Genomic DNA, 8,102 nt, shown 5'->3' on the forward strand with positions numbered 1-8,102 from the left:
ATGCTCAACATCAATAGTTATCAGGAAAATTCACATTAAAACCACAGATCACTTTACAACAACAATGAATTCATAATCAAAAAAAGGAGAGGTAAGAATAGCCAAAAAATATGAAGGATGTGAAGTAACTGGAACCTTCATATACTACTCATGAAGATGTAAAGTGGTGAAACTACTTTTGAAAGTATTTTGCAGTTTCTCAAATATTGAAAATAGAGTTAGCATATGACCCAGTAATTACACTCAAATGTATAACACATAAGAAGTGAAAACAGATACTCAAACAAAAATCCACATACAAACACACACAGACACACTCATAGCAGCAATATTAGCAATAGCCAAAAGATAGAAATTATCCAAACATCCATTAGCAGATGAATAGATAAATAAATCATGATATACCCTTGCATTGGAATATTACTCAACCATAAAGGAATAAAGTAGTGATAACTGCTACATGTGAATGAACCTTAAATATATGTTGAGTGAAAGAAGCCATATATGAAAGATTACATACTGAAGGAAGATGGCCAAGATGGCAGAATAGGAAGACCCTGAGCTTACCTCGTCTGGGGAGCACACCAAAAGTACAACTATTTACAGGATAGCTATTGATGAGAATGATCTGAAGACTAGCAGAAAACATTTTTCCACATCTAAATAAAAATTAAACCACAGTGAGACAGGAGGGGCAGAGATACAGTAGAATTAAGACCCACACATCCAGGTAGGCAGACCACAAATGAAAGGGTAACCATAACTGCAGAGGTTCATCCAAATAATGAAACATCTGAGCCTTATATCAAACTCCTCATTCAGGGGGCACTACAGCACAAAGATGAGCTCCCAGGTCATCAGACTTTGAAGGTGGGCAGGGTGTCATGGGAAATCCAAAGGGCTGTGGGAAACTAAGATCCAGTTCTTAAAGGGCACATGAAAAATATCACATGCTCTGAGTAGAAGTAACAAGTTGAAAAGCAGCCAGAGTCAGATTCCACTGACTGATCCCGTAGAAGTCTCCCAGAGAGGCAGAAAACTGATGGGACGCCCCCTAGATGCACAGATGCTGGTGACAGACATTTCTGGGAGCTTATTTTTATCACAAGGACACTGGGAAGCACTATTTTGGAGCCCTCCATCTAGACCACCAGCCCACTAGCACATTAGCACACCATCACTAGCCCTAGGACACTCCAGGTAGTAAATTGTTCCAGGAAACCACCTTTTCCCCTAAGTCCCTGCACAAGGCAGAATCAAGTAAACATCCCATGTACCAGTGCTACCCACCATTGCATCCACAGTACTAGCCTTGCCACAAGAGTAAGGCCTGTTTACTCAGCACACATAGTTGAAATTATATGACTCTGGTGACCAGAGGGGTACTATGAGCACCATAGGATGTCTCCTACACAAGGCCACTTCTCCAAGATGCTACCTAATATATACAAAGAAGCACAGAAAGTTAGGTAAAATGAGGTGACAAAAAATATGCCCCAAGTGAAGGAACAAGATAAAATAACAGAGGAAAACTAATTGAAGTAGAGATAAGCAATCACTCAGTAAAGATTACAAGGTAAAGACAACAAGATACTCAACAAAAATGGGTGACAAATGGATAAACACAGGGAAAAGGTTAACAAAGAATTAGAATATATAAAGAATTCAAAAGAGCTAAAGAATAGGATAACCCAAGTTTAAAAAAAAATAGAAAGAATAAACTGTAGATTAGATAATACAGAGGAACAGAAGGGAAAGACAAATAGTGAAAAGAAAAAAAAACCTCAATCTAAACAGATAAAACCTTTTTTAAATTAAAACTGGAGACAGTTTAAGACACTTCTGGAAAAACATCAAACATACTAACATTTGCATTAAAGAGGTCCTAGAAGGAGAACTGTCGGTTTAGTTCTTTGGCCCATTTTTTGATTGGGTCATTTATTTTTCTGGAATTGAACTTCAGGAGTTGCTTGTATATTTTCCCCAAAGAAGACATACAGATGGCTAACAAACACATGAAAAGATGCTCAACATCACTCATTATAAGAGAAATGCAAATCAAAACCACAATGAGGTACCACTTCACACCAGTCAGAAAGGCTGCTATCCAAAAATCTATAAACAATAAATTCTGGAGAGGGTGTGGAGAAAAGGGAACCCTCTTACACTTTTGGTGGGAATGCAAACTAGTACAGCCACTTTGGAGAACAGTGTGGAGATTCCCTAAAAACCTGGAACTAGAACTACCATATGACCCAGCAATCGCAATGCTGGGCATACACACCGAGGAAACCAGAATTGAAAGAGACACATGCACCCCAGTGTTCATCGCAGCACTGTTTATAATAGCCAGGACATGGAAGCAACCTAGACGTCCATCAGCAGATGAATGGATAAGAAAGCTGTGGTACATATACACAATGAAATATTATTCAGCCATTAAAAAGAATACATTTGAATCAGTTCTAATGAGGTGGATGAAACTGGAGCTTATTATAAACAGTGCCTCAATGAACATTGAAGTACATGTGTCTCTTTCAATTCTGGTTTCCTCGGTGTGTATGCCCAGGAGTGCGATTGCTGGATCATTTGGCAGTTCTATTCCCAGGTTTTTGAGGAATCTCCACACTGTTCTCCATAGTGGCTGTACTAGTTTGCATTCCCACCAACAGTGTAAGAGGGTTCCCTTTTCTCCACACCCTCTCCAGCATTTATTGCATGTAGACTTTTGGATAGCAGCCATTTGGACTGGTGTGAAATGGTATCTTATTGTGGTTTTGATTTGCGTTTCTCTGATTATGAGCGATGTTGAGCATTTTTTCATGTGTTTGTTAGCCATCTTTATGTCTTCTTTGGAGAAATGTCTATTTAGTTCTTTGGCCCATTTTTTGATTGGTCGTTTAATTTTCTGGAATTGAGCTGCAGGAGCTGCTTGTTTAAGTGGAAGATAACACAATTAGAAATATGAAAATTTTTAAAGGAAAAAGCTCATTGGTAAAAGCAAATATACAGAAAAAGCAGTAGATCAAACACTTACAAAGATAGTATGACAGTTAAAAAATAAGTAGAAAAAGCACTTTCATCCACAATAAGAAGTTGGAGAACACACCAAACAAAGAGATGTAAAATACAGTATCAAAAACATTAAATGTCAGAGAAGGAGTTAGAATGCTTTTGAACTTTAGTGGTCAGGAACTTTACTATATAAAGTTTTATATGTAAATATTTATATATATTAAAATGCATAGCTATTTAAAGTTATATAAAACTTTCTGGTAACAATCAGTCAAAAATCTGTATTAGATATACATGTAAAAAAGCAGAAGGGAATCCAAATATATTAAAGATAGTTATCAAAGCACAAGGGGAAAAAGCAAAAGAAGAAGATAAAAGAAGTGAAAAACAATCCCAAAAGAATAAACAAAATGGCAATAAATACATACGTAACAATAATTCTATAAATGTATACAAACTAGATGCTCCAATCAAAAGATAGTGGCTGAATGGATAAAAATAATCAAGACACATATATAATGCCCACAAGGGGTTCACCTCAAATCTCAAGACACACACAAACTGAGTGTGAGGTGATGGAAAAAGGTATTCCATGCAAATGGAAATGAAAATAAACCTGGGATAGCAACACTTAATCAGACAAAGTACACTTTAAAACAGGAAACAAACAAACAAAAGACATTACATAATTATGGGGGTCAATCTAACTAGTTAAAAAAAAATGGGGACTTCCTTGGCAATCCAGTGGTTAAGACTTTGCCTCACAATGCAGGGGGTGCCTGTTCAATCCCTGGTCAAGGAGCTAAGATCCCACATGAATCTCAGCCAGAAACCAAAACATAAGATAGAAGCAATATTGTAACAAATTCAAAAAAAATCTAAAATAGTCCGCATTACTAAGGGAAAGGTTCATAGCAATACAGGCTAACCTCAAGAAACAAGAAAAAACCTGGGAGGGAGGAACAAGATGGCGGAGGAATAGGACGGCGAGACCACTCTCTACTCCACAAATTCATCAAAAGAACATTTGAACGCGGAGTAAAGTCCACAAAACAACTTCTGAATGCTGGCAGAGGACGTCAGGCACCCAGAAAAGCAGCCCATTGTCTTCAAAAGGAGGTACGAAAAAACATAAAAGATAAAAAGCGAGACAAAAGAAGGACGGAGCTCTGTCCCTGGAAGGGAGGCTTTAAAAAGAGAGAAGTTTCCAGACACCAGGAAACAATCTCACTGGCGAATCTGTGGCGAGCCTTGGAAGATCAGAGGGCCACATAACCCTCTTTTTTTAAGATTTTTTTAAAACCCACAGACTACCCGCCAAACGGTAACTCCCAGCGGAGAAGCAGCGCAGACGCCTGCATACGCCATTAGCAAATGGCGGCTGGGCAGGGAGGAGCTGGCTGAACTGCTTAGAGAGAGGACTGGTCTTGAATGCCGCGAGAACAATTTGAGAGAACTGGGGAGAGCAAAGCAGACTGTGGGATAGCTTTCCCACGAAAAGGCGGAAAGCTCTAACCCTAAGACTCGGCCAGCCCCGCTCACAGAATAAAGGACTGAGCAGAGTGAGCCGGCTGTGGTCGGCCCATCCCCCATCCCCCGCCAAGACAGGCAGGGAGCGCAGCCAGAGCCGGAGCAGGCAACCGCGGCCCCAGAAAGGCATCTGATACAAACTGCAGACAGGCTTGTTGCTAATCAGGACTTCTTGGGTTCGGGCCGGTCGATATCCCCCTGAGAAGGTGCGCCAGTTGTATACCCAGAAAACTGAGTGGCGGGGACTGGGGAGGCAATAAGTCGCAGAGACAGCACTCGCCAAACACCTGGTCCCCTGAACTGCTCGGACCAGGGAAGGCACAAAACGCAGGCCCAACCAAGTCTGCGCATTTGTGGATACCTGAGAACCTGAACATGAGCCGCTCAGACCTGGGAAGTGCATACAACCCGGCGCCAGCCTCGGACAGTTCCCAGCAGAGCAATCTAGAGCCTGTGCAGTGTAGACTGGGACAGCACATGCGCTGTGAGCAGGGGCAAACCCAGTGTGGCCGAGACGCTGCGAGCACTCCCCACAGACGCCAGAGATATTCGTCTGCAGCGTTCCTCCCTTCCCAGAACAGGACTGAACAACTGAGCCTTAAAAAGTGTCCACCCACCCCCTAGTATCAGGGTGGAAATTAGACACTGAAGAGACCAGCAAACAGAAGCTAAAACAGAGGGATCCACCTTGGAAATGACAGATAGAGACGTCTAGAGGCTACTCCAAGAATAAGACCAAAAACCAGAGGCAAGAGGCTTAAGCCCGAATCCTGAGAACACCAGAGGACTCCTGACTCCAGGGAACATTAATCGATAGGAGCTCATCAAACGTCTCCATACCTACACTAAAACCAAGCACCACCCAAGGGTCAACAAGTTCCAGAGCAAGACATACCACGCAAATGCTCCAGTAACACAGGAAACTAGCCCTGAGCTTCAATATACAGGCTGCCCAAAGTCACTCCAAACCCACTGACATCTCATAACTCATTACTGGACACTTCATTGCACTCCAGAGAGAACAAATCCAGCTCCACCCACCAGAACACCGACACAAGCTTCTGTAACCAGGGAACCTTGACAAGTCACCTGTCCAACCCCACACACAACAAGGAAACTACATAATAAAGAGAACTCCACAAACGGCCAGAAGAGGGAAAGGCCACCCCAAGCAAAGCATTATAAGCAAGATGAAGAGGCAGAGAAATACCCAGCAAGTAAAGGAACAAGATAAATGCCCATCAACACAAACAAAAGAGGAAGATATAGGGAATCTACCTGATAAAGAATTTCGAAATTTGATGGTGAAAATGATTCAAAATCTTGAAAGCAAAATGGAGTTACAGATAAATAACCTGGAGAAAAGGATTGAGAAGATGGAAGAAAGGTTTAAGAAGGACTTAGAGGAAGTAAAAAAGAGTCAATATACAATGAATAATGCAATAGATGAGATCAGAAACACTCTGGAAGGAACAAACAGTAGAATAACAGAGGCAGAAGACAGGATAAGCGAGTTAGAAGATAGAATTGTAGAAATAAATGAAACAGAGAGGAAAAAAGAAAAACAAATTAAAAGAAATGAGAACAATATTAGAGACCTCTGGGACAATGTTAAACGCTCCAACATTCGAATCATAGGAATCCCAGAAGAAGAAGACAAAAAGAAAGACCATGAAAGAATACTTGAGGAGATAATAGTTGAAAACTTCCCTAAAATAGGGAAAGAAATAATCACCCAAGTCCAAGAAACCCAGAGAGTCCCCAACAGGATAAACCCAAGGCGAAATACTCCAAGACACATATTAATCGAATTAACAAAGATCAAACACAAAGAACAAATATTAAAAGCAGCAAGGGAAAAACAGCAAATAACACACAAGGGGATTCCCATAAGGATAACAGCCGATCTTTCAACAGAAACTCTTCAGGCCAGGAGGGAATGGCAAGACATACTTAAAGTGATGAAAGAAAATAACCTACAGCCCAGACTACTGTACCCAGCAAGGATCTCATTCAAATATGAAGGAGAAATCAAAAGCTTTACAGATAAGCAAAAGCTGAGAGAATTCAGCATTACCAAACCAGCTCTCCAACAAATGCTAAAGGATCTTTTCTAGACAGGAAACACAGTAAGGGTGTATAAACTCGAACCCAAGGCAATAAAGAAAATGGCTACGGGATCGTACTTATCAATAATTACCTTAAACGTAAATGGGTTGAATGCCCCAACCAAAAGACAAAGGCTGACTGAATGGATACAAAAACAAGACCCCCATATATGTTGTCTGCAAGAGACCCACCTCAAAACGAGGGACACACACAGACTGAAAGTGAAGGGCTGGAAAAACATATTCCATGCAAATAGAGACCAAAAGAAAGCAGGAGTAGCAATACTCATATCAGATAAAATAGACTTTAAAACAAAGGCAGTGAAAAGAGACAAAGAAGGAAACTACATAATGATCAAAGGATCAATCCAAGATGAAGATATAACAATTATAAATATTTATGCACCCAACATAGGAGCACCGCAATATGTAAGACAATTACTAACAAGTATGAAAGGGGAAATTAACAATAATGCAATAATAGTGGGAGATTTTAATACCCCACTTACATCTATGGATAGATCAACTAAACAGAAAATTAACAAGGAAACACAAACTTTAAATGATACAATAGACCAGTTAGACCTAATAGATATCTATAGGACATTTCACCCCAAAACAATGAATTTCACCTTTTTCTCAAGCGCACACTGAACCTTTTCCAGGATAGATCACATCCTGGGCCATAAATCTAGCCTTGGTAAATTCAAAAAAGTTGAAATCATTCCATGCATTTTTTCTGACCACAATGCAGTAAGATTAGATCTCAATTACGGGAGAAAAACTATTAAAAATGCCAACATATGGAGGCTGAACAACACGCTGCTGAATAATGAACAAATCATAGAAGAAATCAAAAGAGAAATCAAAATATGCATAGAAATGAATGAAAATGAAAACACAACAACCCAAAACCTCTGGGACACTGTAAAAGCAGTGCTAAGGGGGAAGTTCATAGCAATACAGGCACACCTCAAGAAACAAGAAAAAAGTCAACTAAACAACCTAACTCTACATCTAAAGCAACTAGAAAAGGAAGAAATGAAGAACCCCAGGGTCGGTAGAAGGAAAGAAATTGTAAAAATTAGGGCAGAGATAAATGCAAAAGAAACAAAAGAGACCATAGCAAAAATCAACAAAGCCAAAAGCTGGTTCTTTGAGAAGGTAAATAAAATTGACAAACCACTAGCCAGACTTATCAAGAAACAAAGGGAGAAGAACCAAAACAATAAAATTAGAAATGAAAAGGGAGAGATCACAACTGACAACACAGAAATACAAAGGATTATTAGAGAATACTATGAGCAATTATATGGCAATAAAATGAATAACCTGGAAGAAATGGACAAATTCCTAGAAAAGTACAACTTTCCAAAACTGAACCAGGAAGAAATAGAAAATCTGAACAGACCCATCACAAGCACGGAACTAGAGGCTGTAACCAAGAGT

The sequence above is a fragment of the Moschus berezovskii genome, chromosome 9, assembly GCF_049115385.1.
Source record: "Moschus berezovskii isolate FMDL1 chromosome 9, NW_MosBer_1.0, whole genome shotgun sequence".
In the NCBI taxonomy this organism is placed as follows: domain Eukaryota; kingdom Metazoa; phylum Chordata; class Mammalia; order Artiodactyla; family Moschidae; genus Moschus; species Moschus berezovskii.